At 40.0% G+C, this 21,023-nt stretch overlaps 1 pseudogene; it reads right to left on the bottom strand.

Moving 5' to 3' along the window:
• Positions 1–660: 660 nt before the first annotated feature.
• On the bottom strand, positions 661–1,134 carry LOC101708654 (small ribosomal subunit protein uS10 pseudogene; annotated as a pseudogene).
• Positions 1,135–21,023: the final 19,889 nt, after the last annotated feature.

Below are 21,023 nucleotides of genomic sequence, written 5' to 3'. Positions count from 1 at the left end.
TACCTCACAAGCGCAAGGTCCTGAGTTCAATCCCCAGGACCAATAATAATAATAATAATAATAATAATGTATATTAAGTAGACTACCAAAAGCCTAAGAGCTATAGCTCTAACAAATTACCCACATTATCCATGAGTTAAAAATATGAGTCCTAGGCCGGGTATTTAGCTCAGTGTTTCTGCTGCCTGCCTCAAAAGTGCAAGGACCAGAGTTCCATCCCTGGTACCAAAAAAAATATGAGTCCTGGGCCAGGATTTAGCTCAGTGGCACAGAGCCTGCCTGGCAAGCACAAGGTCCTGAGTTCGATCCCTGGTACCAAAAAAAAAAAATGAGTCCAAATACAGGTGCCCATTTAAACTGTGGTGGATTTGGGATCAGAAGTGACTCTTGGCTGAATCTGGAGCAGTACTGAAGTCTCACTTTTTGAAGAGGAGCCAAGAAGTTCACAGGAGTAGCTTTCTTCTTTTCAGTTGTCTTTTCCCTCACACAGTTCAATTGGAGCTGGCTTTATCTTAGACAGGTGAATCTATCTCTGCCACGTTTACTGCAAGGATCACTGAAAAGGGGCCCTTCCATTTTGCTTTTAATTGATCTATAGGGGTTCTTTTTTTCCAAGTTTTTTTTTAAATAATTGATTATGAATTTATTAAAACAGTTGCCTTAGGCATCTGTGATGGTGACTTCAATCTCCACTCCTGGCTCAGTAGTGATGGGAGTAACCTGCTTAACAATCTCAGGACTGTGAAAATCAATGAGTCTCTTGTGGATTCCCATCTGAAACCAATCTCATGTCTTCAAACCTTCACTACAAGGCATTTTTCTTGTAGTGATTCTCAAGGTCTTAGTAGGCACATGAAAGGGCCCTTTCACTTTGAGATTCTTCAGCACACACCTTCTCCAGGGATTTCACACTGCAGCTGCTGAAGGTAATCCTAATTCAGTGAATTGCCACCTCATGTTCCACAGGTGTCTTTCCAGTATCTTTGAAAGCCATGGTGGCAGCACAGCCTCTGGACTGATTTGTTCCTCGGCAAGAACGAACAACAGTGAGTCAGGAGCAGAAGTGGATGGAACTGAAGCCCACTGCACACCCACAACCACGTCTTCTGCAGAAAGCCCTTTTCCCCAAGTTTTAATGAGCACTTAGTCCCCAGAGTGGACACTAGGTGGTCCTCCTGGGCCAGGAGCTGACAGGATTTTGTACTCATACAGATGGATAGTCTGTTTTACTTGACCCAGCCTGGGATTTAGCTCAGTGGTTCCACTGCCTGCCTGGCAAGCACAAGTTCCTGAGTTCGAAAAAAAAAAAAAAAAAAGCTGTTTCACTTGGCCCAGATTAATAATGTTGTAAAAAAAAATCTCATGGTTTAGGGGCCAGGGATTTAGCTCAGTGGTGCCGCCACCTGCCTCGAAAGTGCAAGGTGCGGAGTTCAATCCCCGATACTAGGAAAAAAAAAAAAAAAAGTCATGGTCTCTGAGTCTACTAGCATATCAGAGATAGAAGAGACCTTCCATATAGCATCTCAAATGGGCTCATGTTTAACCTGGTTTTGGGGGTGTTGCAAATCCTCATGAGGCCTATTAAGATTAACTGGAGCCAAGACTCAAGTCTTTTAGCAAAATTTTGCCAGAGTTCACTTTGGCTCTTCTGACCTTTCCAGAGGACTGAGGTCTCCATGCAGAATGGAGATGGTACTTTATTCCTAGAGCCTTTGCCATTCAATGAGTTATTTGAGGGGTTAAAAAAAAGCCCACTGTCACTCTGAAAGGACTGGAATAGTTCAAACTGGATTTTGATTTCTTTGAGGAGCACCTTGATTACTTCCATAGCCTTCTGTGAATGGGTAGGGAAGGTTTCAATCTATCCTGTAAAGGTGTGAATTAGGACCAATATCTGTTTAAATCCCCCACATGGTGACGTATTGGTAAAATCTAATTGCCAGTCCTCCCCAGGGTATGTCCCTCTCCTCTGTACTGGTTCTAACAAAGGAGGTGGTCTGGGCTTGCCTGGGTTATTGTAGACACAGAGTGGGCAAGCTTTGCAGACCTGTTGGGTGGTCTCCACTAGTGCTAGTCCTGTGAAAATTCGGAGGATTTTCCCCTTACGGAAAGAATCATGAAGAGTTTTTATAACCTTCCACTGTGTCTCTGAGGAAGGATCAGTTTATTTTCTAAATATTACTAATTCCCCTTTTTCTCCCATCCAAGAACTAACCAGGCCTACTCCTGCTTAGCTTCTAAGATCAGATGAGATCGGGTGCTTTCAGGATAGTATGGCTGTACTTCCAAAACTGCTATATAGATTTAATGCAATTCCAATTGAGATCCCAGCAGCATACTTCATAGACCTCGAGAAAAAAATCCAAAAATTCATTTGGAGCAAGAAGAGACCCAGAATAGCAAAAGCAATTCTAGGTGACAGAGACATGTCAGGGGGTATCACAATCCCCAACCTGCAACTATACTACAAAGCTACTGTGATAAAAACAGCATGGTACTGACAAAGAAACAGGCTTGAGGACCAGTGGAACAGATTAGAAGATGCAGAAACAACGCCAGACACACTCAGCCATCTCATCTTCGACAAAGGAGCCAAACACCCTCACTGGAGGAAAGATTGCCTCTTTAATAAATGGTGCTGGAAAAATTGGGTTTCAACTTGCCAAAGATTAAAACTAGACCTGTATCTCTTGCCATGCACTAAACTAAAATCAAAATGGATTAAAGATCTAAATATTAAAATAGAAACTCTGAACCATTTGGAACAGAGGTTAGCTAGAACCCTTGAAGACATCGGTGTAGGAAAAGATTTTATGAGAAAAACCTCAGTTGCCCATGAACTAGCCCAAACAATCAACAAGTGGGATCTCTTCTTATTAAAAGGCTTCTGCACAGCAAGAGAAACCACCAGCAGTGTGAAGAGACAACCCACAATGTGGGAAAAAAGTCTTCACCTGCTCTTCCTCAGACAAAGGTCTACTATCTCGAATCTATAAAGAACTTAAAAAGATCAGACTTCTCAAATTTAAAGACCCAGTCCAAAAATGGGTATCTGAAATGAGCAGACATTTCTCAGAAAAAGAAGTAGAAATAGCAAATAAATACATGAAAAAATGTTCAACATCACTGGTCATTCGAGAGATGCAAATGAAAACAACACTGAGATTCCACTTCACTCCAGAAAGAATGGCTGCTATCATGAAATCCACCAATAACAAATGCTGGCGGGGCTGTGGGGAAAAAGGAACTCTGCTCCACTGCTGGTGGGAGTGTAGATTGGTGCAAGCACTGTGGAAATCAGTATGGAGATACCTCAAAGAACTAGGGCTGGAAATCCCATTTGACCCCGCTATTCCACTGCTGGGGATCTTCCCCAAAGAATTAAAAGAATCATACCACAGTGATATACGTGCACCCATGTTCATAGCAGTGCAGTTTGTAATAGCTAAAACTTGGAAACAGCCCAAATGCCCATTAACTGGTGACTGGATAAAGAAAATGTGTTTTTTTTATAAAATGGAGTACTACTCAGCCATAAAAAATGAGAAATTAGAGACATTTATAGCTAAGTGGATGCACTTTGAGGCCATACTCTTAAGTGAAATAAATAGGACACAGATGTGTAAATACCAAATAGTTTCTCTGGCGTGAGAAACTGAAAGTGTAAATAAGGACTAAATGTATAATAGGTCATGTGAAATAGGAAGAAAAGGGGCAAAGGGGAAGGAAATGGGAGGGCTAGGGGAAAGGATAGAAGGGAATGGGATTAATATGAGAAAATGGAAAAATAGGAACAAAATTTTTGTAAATAGGGAAGAATGGAGGGGTTGAAGGGAGGGCTGGGCAAGGGTGAAAAATAAGAACCAAGAGAGATTATGTAAAGGTGCAAATTTCCAGTGACGAATGTCATTATATTGTATACCTAAAATGTACCAATGATTAGAATGAATAATCGATAATGTAAAATAGGAATAAAAGGTCCAAAGGGATAGGGGTAGTGGGAGGCACAGGGGAAAGGAAAGAAGGGAAAGGAAAAAATGATGAGAAATGGAAAAAATGGAAATAAAGTCTTTGTAAATAGGGAAGGGTGGAGGGGGTGAAGGGAGGGCTAGGAATGGGGAAAAAATAAGAACCAAGATGCATTGTATAAAGGTACAATTCCCAATGAGAAATGTAATTGCGTTGTATACCTACAATGTACCAATAAAAGAATTTAATACAAAAAAAAGAGAGAAAGGATAGTATGGCTGTAGACTAACGCCCTTTTTTCATTCCTCCCTGTCTTAAGGCCCATTTATCTTCTGGGGGGGGGGTATAGACAGGTTTTAATGGTTTCTCAGAAACTGGGAATAAGACTAGGGTCTTGAGAGGTTTTCAAGCTGCTATTTTTGCCTCTCTATTAGCATTTTGATATTCCAAGGAGACTCTGGTGTCCTTTGCAATAGTGCCAGCAACCTGCCTGGAAAGATAGACTGCCTTCAATTCTACTAGTAGTTCTCTTCCTAGTAAGGGAACAGACTACCATGGAACAATTATAAAGTCATGGTTGAACATGTGGCCTTCTAATTGACATGTCAGATCAGGTATAAAGAAGCTCTGACTAGGGGTCCCCTCAACCTCGATTATGGCCATAATCCAGAGGAGGCTTTTCCAAAGAAAGAAGATAACACAGAGTAAGCCACTTTTCCATCTATAAAGAATTGAATTTGCTTACCCACGATGTCCAGGGTCACCTGGGGTTCCTCAGAGGAGATGGAGATATCTTCGGGAAGGGGCATTGCAGATTGCCCTGGGGCCCCTTCAGTCTTCTTCATCAGAGAAGAAAGTGAGGGTTTGGGCTGGCCTAGCCCCTGTCTGGGAGCGGAGACAGCCAATTCTCCAGTGCCATGAGTCAGGCACATTGGCCGCCTGACACATGGGGCAGAGCTTGGTACAGTTGCATGCCCAGTGTCCAGTTTCCTTGCATTGAAAACAGAAACTCTTTTCCTGATTTGACTTTGGGTTTTTGCTTGGACTTGGGTATACTTAAAGCATTGCCAATTGTGACAGTCATAAATTTGGCCTCTTTTTTCTCCACCCTTTTCCTTTTCATCCTCATCTAGATTCTGATTGTTGAACACAAAAAAGGTTGTTTTATTCAATTGGTCATACAGGTCTGGGGCTCCATCTAGCCCCTTGAGAAAACAGTATCCCTGCCATTTATTCTGATAATAAAAGCTTTGGTTAAATAAATAAATAAATAAATAAATGCTTTGGTAATTACTTTGTTTAAGGCAGTACAGACAAAAACCTCTTTTTCAGCATTTAAGAGAGAAAAGAAGAAGAAGAAACCCTTAGAAAGTTCTAAGTACAATATAGGGTTTGTTATCTTTTGACTGCAGCTCTACTTTGGTATACTCATAGCCTGCCAAGTTGACCTTCACTGGCTGTTCCTTTTGTTTCACTGAGGCCCTCAGGCACACATTTCTAAATTACATGAATTTCTGTTAGGAGAAACAGGGACAGGATCTGACCAGATTTAGAAAAAAAGGGAAGAGACCCATATGTTCCCTGAAAGCAGAGGCTTTAGCTCTTATCTATAAGGGTGAGATTTCCTGGTATCTGTGAAATCAGTTGAAAAAGAAAAGACAAATGGTGGACAAACATGGTCAAACCATGTAATTGACCCACATGATGAAACAAAATGGCTGACAAACATGGCTTAAAGATCAGGATGGTTGGGCCAGGAATGTAGCTCAGTGGTGCTGTGCCTGCCTGGCAAGCACAAGGTCCTGAGTTTGATTCTTGGTACCAGAAAAAAAAGACACTTGAAGAGGCTGGGAGTGTAGTTCAGTAGTATAGGAATTGCCTAGCATGAACAAAGACCAGGATGGCTCCTTGAGGGTTTAAGAAACAGGTCCAGAGAAAGTGACTCACTAAGGACACCTAGAGATAAAAGGCCCCCTAGGGGAAAAGTGTAGATAAGACTTTGACCATGAAAAGGAGCAGGCTTGGGCTCAGCCTGCCTGGTAAATGCAAGGTCCTGAGTTTGGTACGGGGGCGGGGAGTAAGAAAAGAAATGGCTCACCAATTGAACTTATTCCAGGTCTTTCTTGCCTTGAACAAAGAATTGAATGAGACAAGCCAAAAACAGTGCCAAAAATTTATCGGAAAAGTTAAGGAATGAAGGGGTAAGGAAGAACCTGGCTATGCAGAGTGAACTTGGGCTGAACTAAAGAGAAGAAAGGATAAAAGCAAAAATAGAAGTACACCCTAGTCTAGAAGACATAGAGTGGGCTACTGTGAAGAGTCACAATAGCTAGCTCCCCCTGGGATCTCGTCATCTACCTTGTAGAAGCCTGAAAGAAGTCCTAATATAGGGGCAACAGAGGTACTCTCAAACCTACTAGATGTTTGATGCCCTGAGATCATGTTCCTCAAAATTGAAGAATAAATTCTGAGGAACAACAGAGGTTAAGAGTAGGAAATTTTATTGAGGGAGAGACAACCTGAAAGAAACAGGAGTGGACCTAGAAAGTGGATTGCCACAGACTCCACTTACAGAGGAGGTTTTATAGAGCAAAATCAAGGGGTGAGTACAAGGTAGAACAAAACTATGTACAGCTAAAATGTACCGATAAATGTTTTGCTTCAAAAAAAATAATAAAGTAGGGCTGGGGATTTAGTTTAGTGGCACTGCTGCCTGCTTTGCAAGTACAGGGTCCTGAGTTCAATCCCTGGTACCAAATAATAATAATAATAATAATAATAAAGTACTGAAAGAAAAAAAACCCCATGATCAACCAATAGGATCACAAGTATAGTCATTTAGGTAATATTGATCCAATGGGGAAGCAAGTCATGTAGCAAGCATACATGGATGACATCATTAACCTTGATCAATAATTCATAGTTTCAGTCTTGTCTTTCTCTTAGTAGTCTTAGTCTTCGTTTTTTTGGGGTTTTTTTAGTACCTGGGATCAAACTCAGGACCTTGCGCTTTCAAGGCAGGCGCCAGAACCACTGAGCTAAATCCCTGGCCCAGTAGTCTTAATCTTAGTGGGTGGGAAAAGATGGTCCACCCTTAATGAGATAATGGTTTATTTATGGATCTCAAAAGGGTGATACTCAAGCTTTTGTTTATCCCTCAGAGGTATGTGGGCATTTCATCTTTATTTTGAGGCCCGGCATTCATTAAATGCAACTCCAGCCACAGTTTTGATGTTGTCTCATCTTCTGCACTAACTCTTGAGGGCCTAGCCCTGTCTACCTACAATACTTCTACCTAATTTAGCTGTCTGTATCAGTCCCACATACAGAATCTCAGGAACTATTTGGCACTGTCATGGTGATATATGGGGAACAGATGTAACTCCCAAACCTGCTAAATATCCAAAACACAAATTTGTGTTCTCTAAAATTGAAGAATGAATTCTGGGAACAATGGAGGTTAAGAGTAGGAAAAATTTATTGAGAGAAAGAAAGTTTCTAAGAGTGACAGAAGGGGCACTGGAAAATGGGCTGCCCCTTCACCCAACTTCTCAAAGGTGTTTAATGGGACAAAGACACAATGTGAGGTGGGTTCAAGGTGGGACAAAACTATAGTTAACTAGTAAGATTACAAGTACAGTTGGGGATCCAATGGGGAAGCAAGTCACATGGCAAGGGTACAAGGATTTTCAGTAAGGGTGAGTCAGGGATCCTTCTAGGAAAGGGTGAGTTAAAAACCTTGGCCCCCACCTAGGTGATTGATATCTATTTAGGGTATCAATCACTGCTATTCATCCGTGGGTATGGTAGTTTCTCTCCTTTTACAATGCTGGCCTTCAGTGACTGTGTCTTGATTGTCCTCCATGTTGGCTCCTCTAGGGCCAGCCCTGTCTAACTACCTACAAGATATCTAATTAACTTAACTATTCTACAATACTGGGTCTTGTAATTAACCGGTTCTGCTATTTTCCCAGCCAGCTTTGCCAAGCTGTACTTTGTTGGGAGCCATTCTACATAATTTTGGGGAAAAATCATTTCATAATTAAAGTATGATTACAGCTGTCTAAGGCCCAATGTCACCTTGCCTTCCAGCCAGCTGTGGCATGCAGAAACATAACTCTGTTTTGCCTTGGGTTACAAATTGAGGGCTGGATGGTCCTGTGATACTGTAAAGCTCAAGGGCAAGAATACATTAGCTGAAGACATCCTGGTTCTTCAAGAACCGAGCAGTAATAATTTAAAAAAAAGAGATACAAAGATTTCACCTGGAGGGTGGAGAAATTTTTATCAGCATGCTGTCTCATCCCACCTACTATTGTAAGAATATTCTTCTGGGGGAGACTTTGAGGAACCAGGAGCAACAGCAAAATGTGCTGCTCTTCATGATATGATAAAAGGGCTACAACAGATCGTTGAATATCAATACAATTTGAGAGGTGAAAATGGACAACTAAAAAGAAATGCTGACAGGACAAGGGAAAAGCTGAACTCTCACAAACAGGACTCTTGGTGTCATGCTTGATGTCCTGACTGAGTGTGAGTGCTATCCACCCTAAAGGACTATGAGAATAATATTGTCAAACTTGTACATGAAATGAAAATCAAAGAGGAAGAACATAAGATAGAAGGGCCGGGGATTTAGCTCAGGGGATCCGGCGCCCGCCTCCCAAGCACAAGGTCCCAAATTCGATCCCCGGTACCAAAAAAACCACAAAAAAAACCATTAAAAAAAAAAAGCCCCGAGGATTTAGCTCAATGGTTCCGGCGCCTGCCTCGCAAGCCCAAGGTCCCGAGTTCGATCCCCGGCAGAAAAAAGTTGAATTAAATGAAGAAAAGCACAAAGATCTAATAAAGAAAAAGGAGATGTAAATCTCAGAGTTAAATGCAAAGTTAATAACTCAAGAAAAAGAAAAGCAAAATGAAATAATCAAACTACAGCTGGAGTTTAACGCCAAACTAGCAAGAGTTCAGATTAAGTCAAAACCATATCCAGATGTTAATATTTCCCCCACAGAGTATCTACAGAAGGAAGCTTCAACATCTTCAAGAAGAAAAAAGCAAAGAGATTGCAGTTCTTCGTAATACCATTCACAATTTGGAGCAGCGCCTTTCTATCGGCAAAGATTCTCACCCTAAACGTAAACGATTTTGAGTATAACAGTAAATTCATTAATTACTATTTACTTTTTTAAAAACCTATTGAAAAATTCGCTTCCATTTTCAACACAAGTATACTGCCTAAATAGCCTAAATAATAAACGAGACAGCTTTAAACATTAAAAAGAAAAAAAATACTCTCCTTCTTGCCCTCATCAACGTAAGATCCTCAGTGACCTAATATCCTCATCAACACAGGATTACCGAGACCTTGTGAGTCACCTGATACTCCCTCCAATTGTTGTATGAACCCAATAGTGGCTAGCTTGGAGTGTCTTTGTCTTTGCCCACTCTGAACCACTGACGTCCCTGCCCGCCATGTACTTTGAAATTACGCAAGTCTGTATTGTCTTTCTCTCTTTAGCCCTCACTGTCCCCCTTTCCAGGCAGTGGGAGGATTGATCACCCTCCAAAACCACCTCCCTGTATCAGGCTGGAGTAGGCAGCTAGTCAAGTAGGAGACTGAGATACCAATAACTATTTTTGCCAAGAGAACGAGAAAGCTGAACAAAGTATTGGGAAGAACAAAAAGTTGGGGGCAGAAAGGCATACTAAACTCTACTTCCACAACTCGGTTAGTAACAGGCTCTCCAGCAGCCCCCAGCCTGTGTGACTATGGATGCTACCACTGGGGATGGATCCCTGAGGCCCAGACCCACACACCATGGGCCTCAGCTCACAGTGCCCCAGCTCATGACCCTGCCGAAGTGGGGCACAGGGTGGGGGAATATCTGGGACTCAGCGACTGGGACACAGGCTCACTGGACACATGCCATCCCACATGGTGGGACACACTAGGGAATTGTTCCAGAGAAATGAGAAAATTTCCACGGGCTGGGGATTTAGCTCAGTGGTTTCACTGCCTGCTGCGCAAGCGCAAGGACCTGAGTTCGATCCCCGGTACCAAAAAAAAGAAAAAAGAAAACAGGAGAAAACTTCCTGAGTTCCCAGCTTCCACTAGCTTTTTTCTCACCCTCAAACAAAACTAACAAAACTGCTTACCTCCTGGCTGGCCTTAACAAGAAATATGTTACTAGATTCTGGGGTTCTGTAGGCTCTTTCCAGGTCCTTGGTGCTCTGAACAAAGAATTGGGCAAGACACATAATAAAGCTGGGGATTTAGCTCAGTGGTTCTGCCACCTGCTTCGCAAGCACAAAGTCCCGAGTTCAATCCCTGGTACCAAAAAAAAGAAAGAAAACAAAGACACATAATAAAGGTAGCTAGGTTTTACATTAAGATAGGAAAAGCAGGAACTCTTAAATTGCCCAGACTAGTCTCAAATTTATGATCCTCCTGCCTCAGCCTACCAGAGTAGTAGAATTACAGGTGTGCACCTATAATTTTAGGCTTTTATAAATTTTATAAAATTTATGCCTGGCTTTTATAAATTTTATCTGAACAATTTTATGCATAGTTTTGGTATTCATTTCTCATGGTTATAGTTAATACTGTAGAATACTGTGTCTCCCACTTTGTACCTGCCTCACCACATGGCTTTGCTGTATAAAACATCTTTGAAAAGTGGGGTGGGTGGGCAACCCACCTTTCAGTCCCTCTTCTGTCTTAGAAGCTTTCTCTCAATAAATTTTTCCTACTCTTAAAAAAAAAGATTCTCAAAGTGCGATTACTTTGATATCCTTGCAATAACTTTGTAAAGTAGATATTACTGTAATTAGTAAACACTGCAAGTTGTTGCCTTCTAGACATGGTCCCAGTATGTAGTCCAGGCTGGCCTGGAACTCACAGTGATCCTCCTGCCTCAGCCTCCCAAGTGCTGGGATCACAGGCCTGTGCCACCACACCTGGCCTGCTGTTGCTTTCTTATGCATGAATGCTAATAAAATGTTTCACCTAAATTATCTTGTTGTTTTACCATTTCAACACAAGGCTCATTTCCAAAAACATTAATCTGTTTCTTGCCAACTTTCTGAATTAGCTAGGAGATATTTTCCTGACTATAAAAGGTTTGTTTTGTTTGTAGGGCTGGGGATTTAGCTCAGTGGTTTCACTGCCTGCTGCACAACCCCAAGGACCCGAGTTCGATCCCTGGTACCAAAAAAAAAAAAAGTCTCGTTTTGTTTTTGAGACAGGGTCTTGATATGCAGTTCAGGGTGACCTTGAACACACCATGTAGCCAAGGCTGGCCTCAAACTTGCAGTGATCCTCCTGCCTCAGCCTCCCGAGTGCTGGAATTACAGGCATGTGCCACCACACCCGGCTCCTGATATAAATGTAATACACAGCCAGATATGGTGGTGCACCCCTATAATTCCAGATACTCAGGAAACTGAGGCAGGAGGATGGCAATTTCAAGGCCTGGACAACTTAGTACTTTAGCAAAACCCTGTCTCAAAATAAAAAATAAAAAAGGACTGGGAAATTTGCAAAGGCCCTGGGTTCACATCCTAGTACAGAAAGAGAGAAAGAAGGAAGGAAGGAAGGAAGGAAGGAAGGAATGAGCATCTCTCACCTAAATTAGTAACCAGGACTCATGAAATCCCTGCCACCTCTGCCAGATCTGATTCTTCTATAATCCCAATATCATTAAGTTGTTTTGAATTTCCTGTTTTCACTTCAAAATTTTTCTTTATTGTTTCACCACACATGAAACAGACAATTTCAATCTCTTATGGTTCAAACTGGTGCCCATTCCAAACAATAGCTTGTTTTGTTTAGTCTGGATTTTTCTGTAAATCATATTGCATGCATTCTTCAATGGTTTGCTTTCTCAGTCATGAGATTCATTCGTGTTGATTTGTGCAGCCACACTGCATTATTTTTCACTCCTCTACCATGTCTGGACCCATCTTATCTATTTTGTTTACCTATTCTACTTTCAAAGCATCATAATTTTTATTTCTTTGCACTTATGTATTATATTTATATGGTCATATTTTCATATATATATATATATATATATATATATATATAAATGCAGTCATCCCTCAGTATCTGTGGGGCATTGGCTCCAGGACCCCCACAGATAACCAAATCCCAGATGCTCAAGGCCCTTATAGAAAATGGATGGTATTTGCATAGTCTATGTACTGTATATGTTCGTGTATGCTTTAAATTTCTCTAGATTACTTAACATTCCTAATATAATCAAGTTCTATGTAAATAGTTGATATACTGTATTGTTAAAGGAATCATGATAAGAAAAGTCTGTACATGTTTAGTATAGATGCAGTGTTTTCTGAATATTTTTTGTACCTAGTTGATTGAATCTGCAAATGTCAAACCCACCAAATACAGAAGGCCAGCAGTATATAATTAAGATACAATTGTGTTTATCATTGATATCTTGGTTTTCCATCTAAAATATTTAAGATAATTTGTACATTTTTAAAGCTTTGTAAAATACTATGTGTATGACTTCCTAATACTATGTACATATAATAATTTACTTAAGCATTCACTTAATGTTGGATGAAATTTAATTTTCCTCCAACTTTTCATCAATAAACAATACCACAATGAAAAAGCCTTTCATTTAGAACCACTCATTAGACACAGGGGAAAAGAGACACAATGAAGAAGGAGCTGAAGAAATTAAAATGTAGCATAAGTATGAAAAATATGTAAGACTTAAGAATTATTGAGTATAGAATGAAACCTTGGATGAAATCTCAGTAGGATCCTGTGGAAAGAATGTAGAAAAGTGATATATAAAGAGATTAAGGAAGACTATTCCAGAACCCATGAAATGTTTGAATCCACACATATAGGATGCACAGTGTAATATCGAGATGAATAGAAAGCAATTCATCTGTAGATTCTAGAAGGAAATGAAAGAATACTAAAGATAAAGAGTTATAAAGGCAAGGGCCTGGGATTTAGCTCAGTGGTGCCGCCACCACCTGCCTGCAAGCCCAAGGTCCTAAGTTCGATCACCTGTACTAAAAAAAAAAAGAGGAACCACAGCAAGAACTTTAGGGGGCCTGGGATTTAGCTCAGTGGTTTCACCGCCTGCCTCGCAGGAATTATAAAAGCAGTCAGAAAGTTAAAAAAAAAATTTAAAGACCTTGTAATTCTTCATGTTGAATTGGAAATATTAATGTAGACTTGGGCCTTATTTTTCTTTCTTAATAATATGTATTTTCCAGTTCTATCTTCTGAAGACATGACAACCCAAGAGCAATAAGTATTCTTAATGACCAATTTTGCTCTCTAAATATCATTTCTAGCCAGTCATGGGGGTACACACCTGTAATCCCAGTACTTGGGAGGCTGAGGCAGAAGGATCTCTGAATTTGAGGCCAGCCTGTGCTATATAAAGAGCTCAAGGCCAGCCTGAACTACGTAGTGAGACCTTGTCTCAAAAAAGATAATAATAGCCAGGGATTTCGCTCAGTGGTTTCACCACCTGCCTCGAAAGTGCAAGGTCCTGAGTCCGATCCCCAGTACCAAAAAAAAAAAAAGATAAATAACAAAAATGAAAAATAAAAATAAATACCACTTCTCACTGGAAGGAAACCAAGGTTCCCTGGAGAGACGGGTGATGAAGGACAAACCAGGAAGTTCTCAGTGAACTACAAAGTATAGAAGTTGTCAACAACCACTACAACACAGAAGCCAAGTTGAAGGTACATTGGCTCAAGATGGGATAATTTTATTTTTATTTTTATTTTTATTTATTTATTTATTTTTTGGTGCCGGGGATCGAACTCAGGTCCTTGTATTTTTATTTTTTTAATAAATTTTATTTTATCCCCCCCCAGCAAGATGGGATAATTTTAGCATTAAAAATAATAATTAGCAATGATTACATTTTATTGAAGCACATAAAATGCATAAAATTCCATAATTTTATAATTGCACACAGCCCTCAGCAATCACCTTGATCAGATATCAACTGCATTTTGGTCCAGAAATTTAAAAAAGAGTGGTTTCTAATAAGCTCCAGTTTGTAATTAGAAAAGGAATGATAAAATTAGAAGGGACTCACTATTTTGCGATCCCTAATTGAGTAATGGGTGAATTCAACATCAAAGTGCAACAACCACCAAACACAAAGCACTTCGTGATGTGATGTAATAGGAAGTGCACGGTGACACCTATGACATTTTTTTTTTTTTGATACCAGGGATGGAACTCAGGTCCTTGCACTTGCAGGGCAGGCGCCAGAACCACTGAGCTAAATCCCGGGCCCGACATATATTTTTTTGGTACCAGGGATTGACCTATGACATATTTTTGCCAGAAACAAAAACCAAACAAAACCTAAAATTTTTTTGAGCCCTAGAGTGTTTCACTTTTATTTTTAGCAAAACATTTATTGGTAAATTTTAAACATACATAATGAGAGCATTCATCATAGAGAATTTGTACCAGTATGTGGTGTATCTCCTTTTTTTTACCCATTCACCTCCCTCCCTTATGTACAAAAGCTTTGTTTCCATTTTTTTCTTCGATGCTCTTATTTTCTTTTCTTGTCCCTTCTTTCCTTTCCCTCTTCCCTTGTTCCCCTTCTCATTCTAACATTTTTTTCCCATTTCCTGGTGTCTATTGTACATTTTAGTTATTTCCACTTTCAGTTTCTCACACCAGAGAAGCAACGTGATATTTAAACGTGTGTTCTATTTATTTCACTTAAGAGTGTGGTCTCAAGGTGCATCCATTTAGCTATAAATGTCTGAAGCTCATCCTTCCTTATGACAGAATAGTACTCCATTGTATAAAAAACAATGGAGTCGGTTGACGGGTATTTGGGCTGTTTCCAACATTTAGCTATTACAAACTGTGCCACCTTGGGCCAGGGATTTAGCTCAGTGGTTTCGCCGCCTGCTGCACAAGCGCAATCCCCCGTACCAAAAAAACCCAAAAAACAAAAAACTGTGCCGCTATAAATATGGTGTGCAAATATCGCTGTGGTATGATGCTTTTAATTCTTTTAGGAAGATACCAAAATAGGAAATAGCTGGGTCAAATGGAACTTCTGGTTTTAGTTCTTTGAGGAATCTCCACACTGATTTCTACAGTGGTTGCACCAGTTTACACTTCTACGAACTACCAACATAGGAGAAGGGCTCTTTTTCCCCACAGGCCCTCCAGCATTTGTTATTGGTTGATTTCTTGATAATACCCATTCTTTCTGGAATGAAATAAAATCTCAACATTGTTTTATTTTGCATCTCACAAATGACCAATGATGTTGAACATTTTTTCATATATCTATTTGCTGTTTCTTCTTCTTTTTCTGAGAAGTGTCTATTCATTTCAGATGCCCGTTTTTTGGATTGGGTCTTTAAATCTGAGGGGTCTGATTTCTTTGAGTTCTTTACAAATTCTAGATATTAGTCCTTTGAGGAACACCTGGAAAAAAATTTTTCCTACACTATGGGTTGTCTTTTCATTCTGTTGGTGGTTTCTTTTGCTTTGCAAAAGCTTTTTAATAAGATGAGATCCCAGTTGCTGATTCTTTGTGACAGTTCCAGTGCAGCTGGGGTTTTATTCATAAGGTCTTTGCCTACACCAATGTCTTCAAGGGTTCTACCTATTCTACCTTCCAGCAGATTAAGTGTTTCAGTTTTAATATTTAGATCTTTGATCCATTTTGATTTTAGTTTAGTGTATGGTGAGAGATATGGGTCTGGTTTCGATCTTCAGTGAATGGAAAACCAGTTTTTCCATCTTCCAATCTGTTCCATTGATTCTCAGGTCTGGGACTTTTTTTTTTTTTTTTTTTTTTTTTTTTTGCCAGTACCATGCTGGGGTTTTTGTTTTTTCCAGTGCTAGGAATCAAACTCAGGACTTTGCACTTGTCAGGCATGGGCCATCCTGTTTTTATCAGTAGCTTTGTAATATAATGTCAAGTCAAGAATTGTGATGCCCCATGCCTTGCCTTTCTTGCCCAGAATTGCCTTTGCTATTCTAGGTCTCTTCTGGTTCCAAATGAATTTTAGGATTGTTCTCTAATTTTGTGAGATATACTATTAGAAATTTTTTCAGGTTTACATTAAATTGGTATAACAATTTTGGAATATGGCTATTTTTTTTTTTTTTTTGGTACCAGGAATCTAACTTGGGACCTTGCGCTTGCAAGGCAGGCACCGGAACCATTGAGCTAAATCCCCGGCCCTGGCCATTTTCACTATATTAGTTCTTCCTACCTAAGAACAAGGGATATCTTTCCATTTCCTTTTTCCTTTTTTTGGTACTGGGGATCAAACTCAGGTCCTTGCACTTGCGCAGCAGGCAGCGAAACCACTGAGCTAAATCCCTGGCCCATCTTTCTATTTTCTGATCTCCTTTTTCAGAATACTATAGTTTTCAATGTAGAGGTCTTTTACTTTGTTTGTTAATTTGATTCCTAGGTATTTTTCTTTTTTCTTTCTTTCTTTCTTTTTTTGGGGGGGGGATGCTATTGTGAAAGGTGTTGTTTCCCTAATTTTTCTCTCAGTGAACAAAACCTAAATTTAATCAAAGCTCTAGATATAACTAACAATTTGTAGAAAATATAAAGGCTAGAGGAACAAGAGAAATGACACCTTGAGGAAGCAATTAGCTAAATTCTGATTGTAGGAAATTCTCCTAGACAAGCGGCCTGTTCTTGCCAACAAACAAATAGCATAAAAAGGTGGGTGGAATGGAACTAAACAGGTAAGAGGAAAGATCAACTGCACAGTATGGGCTGTAAATGCTGAGTTGAACCAACCAGCTGTTATGGCTTGTAATCTAGATTCCCCCCCCCCGCCCCCCAAAGCTTCATTCCCTCATTGGTGGAGCTTTTCAGAGCTGGTTGGATCTAGGGCATGTGATACTGGGATAAAGGGTGTGTGGTATTAATTAGTCCTCTGATTGGAATTAACATAGTTCTGTGTTGGGAGCAAGTCTACATAATTTTGGGGGAAAATTATTTCACAATTATTATGATTAGGCCTAGTTTTCCTGCCTACAGGCCAGCTATGGCATGTCGAGACATAACTCCCTTTTTGCCTCCAGTCACAGCTAAAACTTCAATGGTCCCATGAGGGGACTGCCACTCCAGGGCAGGATTACACCAGCTGAAGACATCCTGGTTCCTTGAAAACCAAGTAGTAAAATTTCACCTGGGGAGGGACAAATTCCTTATCAACTTAACTCATCACAACTACTATTGTAAGAATGCTCTCCTTCAGTCCTCCTCAAAATAAGAATCTCATGACCTAAGATCTTCATTAGCATAAGACCCTCATCTACGTAAGACTACCTCTACCCCCTAAGTCACCTGATACTCCCTCCAATTATTGTGTGTACCCAATAAATGATGGCTAGCTCAGAGAATCTTTGTCTTTGCCCACTCTAGGCACTGACCACCTGCCCCCCATGTACTTTGAAATTACACAAGTCTCTGTTGTCTTTTTTTCTTCAGCCCTCACCATCCTCCTTTCTAGGCAGTCAGAGGATTGATCACCCTCTGATAGTTCTGGGTATGACTGATTGGATTTATTGAAGACAGAAGCCCCACCTCAGGTGTGGGTGGCACAAACCTAAAGGCTTGTAGCCTAGATGGAATAAAAGGAAAAGGCAGGCTTGCTGCTGCTGTCTTCTTCCTGCCATGCTACAGACTGTTTCTCCTCTGCAATGGCCCTCTGCCGTGGATCAGCCAACTATGGACTAAAACCTCTGCAAACTGAGCCAAAATAAACCTTTCCTTCTTCAAATTTAGGTGTAGGGTATTTTGTCTTGGTGACAAGAAAAGTAACTAAGATAACAACCTTAAAAAGGAACAATCAGATAAATTTGAACATACACGAGGAATTGGATGATATTATGAAATTAAAATTAAAGCAAAAGGTCCTTATCTATGAAAGATACAACCTAGGCAGTCACCACTGAACCTCCTCTCCCTGACTCAGATTTCCCCCCACACCCAGCCTCCACTACCTTCCCCATGGCCTGCCTGAGGAGGAGGTGGAGGAGGAGGATGTGCAGATGGCACATGATGGTACAATGGCACGTGAAACACCTGGTCACTGTAGCTTTAGGCAGTATGTGCCCCCCAAAAGCCTTCAAAATATGGTAAATATTATGCCCTTCTAGATGCAAAGACATATACTTTCAATTTAGAAATTTATCATGGAACTCAGCCATGAGGTTCTTATTCATATAGTAACAGACCAAGTGATGTTATGAACAGACTTGTAGCCATCTCCAAAAACAACGTGACATTAGCAGTTGGTTTACCAATTTCCAGGTAATGTTACATTTGCCAACAGAGCACAAGTAGACCAGCTAGGAACTGTATGCAAGAACAAAGCAGAAATTTCCAACAAAATGTTGCAAGTTCAAAACAGAATTGTATAGTACAATCTTTGGATTTCAGAAAGATATAACATTGGCCTCAAATATGGCAATGAAAGACAAACTGGTACTGCTAATCTCAATATTGCTCCATGATGGAAAAACTGAGAGAGACACCTCGACAAAACTGTGTAGGGGACAGGGGAAGGGGACGTTACCAGAACCTCTGCAGTTAGTCCTGGTCTCCTGCGAGCCACGGCAGCACACGGCGAATTACAGGAAAGGTAGAAAAATGAGACCGAGAAGAAGCTGAGCTTTGGGTCTGATCAGTGCTGCTCTGGGCAGCAAAGACAAAAGCCCCCAGTTTACCACACCTTTTATTCAGTACATCGGGAGAAACAAATGTAACAGATGACTTGCAGAGAGTTCAATACTTCACATTCACATTGGGATAAACAAGGTGTAACGGAAGGCTTGCAGAGAGCTCAGTACATCTCCGGCAAACAAGATGTTAATCAGTCCAAGAACAATGAGGAACTCAGCAGATGTTTGTTCTCCCAGGATGTTTCTTGTCCTGGAGAATCACAGCATCACTGGATCACTGAAGTCTCAGTTGTGACCGGAGGCCAAACTGGAGTTATTCTGTAGCTGGGCTGTAGGCAAGAGAACTAGGCTAACCAAATGATTTATCCCTAGAATTATGTAGCATTGCTCCCAACAAAACTGAAGTCTGAAATGATAACTTTTTACAACAAAACCAAAGGTGGAGTAGATGTTGTTGATAAGATATGCAGCAAATATGATGTCACTTGAAACACAAAGTATTGACCAATGGTTGTATTTTACTCGATCATAAACATGTGTGGCATGAATAGTTTGATAGTTTATAAAGAAAATAACAAGTGCAAAATATCATGGAGAAATTTTCTTAGAGGATTGGAACTCATAAGAGATCATTTACGACACAGGAAGAGAAAAATGTTTCTGCCCAGGGAACTACACACAAAAAATGTGGAGCACAATGGTAAGTTTACAGGTGAACAGGCAGGTGCAACATCACAAAGACATAGTATGACAACAGGAAAGCCAAAAAGATGCCAGCTGTGCCCTACAAAAAAGGACGGGAAAACAAAATATATGTGTTATCAGTGTAAGTGATACTTGTGCATGGAACATGCGGTTTTCCTGTGTGAAGACTGGGCATGACAAAAATTGAAGCCACAATTATTTCTGGGGTAGACTTTGGTTTGTATTTTCATTGTAGTTCACATGGGTATTTATTTCTGATGTTATTTTTTTAGGTTTTGTAAGCAGGTACACAGCTGATGTGAAACTGTTGATGTTTATTCTAAGCACTCGTTATATATTTGATATTTTATTTTACTCATACTTATTTTCCTAAGCGCATGTTGTATAATATAGTAAGAAGCTCCTGACAAAACAGCAAGACCAGTGAGATGCTGAGTATGTCCTACAAAAAAGACAGGAAAGTTAAGCACACGTGCTGTCAGTGTAAGGGAGACTTGTGTACGGAAAGTGAAGTTAAGTGTGAAGACTGCCTTGGGTGTGACAATTGAAGCAATGATTATTTTTGTTGTAGAGTTCTATTGGTATTTTCATAGTAGTTCTTTTTTTCATACTGGGGATCGAACTCAGGACCTTGCACTTGCAAGGCAGGCAACAGAACCACTGAGCTAAATCCCCAGCCCTTCATAGTAGTTCTTATAGGAATTTATTTCTGATGCTATCTCGTAGGTTTTGTAAGCAAGCACATAGCTGATGTGAAAATGTTGATGTTTATTCTAAACATGCAATACATAGTAAGAATTTAATACTTTATTTTACTGATATGTTCCTGTTAACTATACATTTTGTATAATATAATAAGAACCTCCTGACAAAATAGCAAGACTAGAAAGATGTCATGTATGTCCTACAAACAAGACAGGAAAGTTAAGTACATGTACTGTCAGTGTAAGTGATATGTGTATATGGGATGTGCTGTTGTCATGTGTGAAGACTGCCTTAGGTGCAATAATTGAAGTAAAGATTATTTTTGTTGTAGAGTTCTATTGGTATTTTCATATTGGTAGCTCTTATAGGAATTTATTTCTGTTGTTATTTTTTAGACTTTGTAAATCAAAAAGCAGTTGATATTGTAAATTATTATACTTTTTTATAAACACACAATAAATATTAAATATTCAACACTTTTTAAAAAAAGATACAACCTGATCCATATATTGTATATTTGCTTTAAATGCTCCAGCAAAAACCAAAAATGCCTTTGGGGAGGAGAGGTAGAATAAAGAAACACTATTGAGACCAGGGATTTAGCTCAGTGGCGCTGGCGCCTGCCTTGAAAACACAAGGTCCCTAATTGGATTCTTGGTACCAAAAAAAGAAAGAAAGAAAGAAAGAAAGAAAGAAAGAAAGAAAGAGGGCTGGAGATTTAGCTCAGTGGTTTCACTGCCTGCTGCGCAAGCACAAGGACCCGAGTTTGATCCCCAGTACCAAAAAAAAAAAAAAAGTTACCAAAAAAACCCAAAACCAAAAACAACAACAACAACAAAATAGCCCGGGGATTTAGCTCAGTGGTTCCGGCACCTGCCTCGAAAGCACAAGGTCCTGAGTTCGATCCCCGGTACCAAAAAAAAAAAAAAAAAAAAAA

The sequence above is a fragment of the Heterocephalus glaber genome, unplaced genomic scaffold, assembly GCF_053883595.1.
Source record: "Heterocephalus glaber isolate CG9 unplaced genomic scaffold, H.glaber_assembly_v1.0 deba00001496, whole genome shotgun sequence".
Taxonomy (NCBI): Eukaryota; Metazoa; Chordata; class Mammalia; order Rodentia; family Bathyergidae; genus Heterocephalus; species Heterocephalus glaber.
Note: the sequence above shows the minus strand (reverse complement) of the source record. Positions and strands in the feature narration are given on the sequence as shown.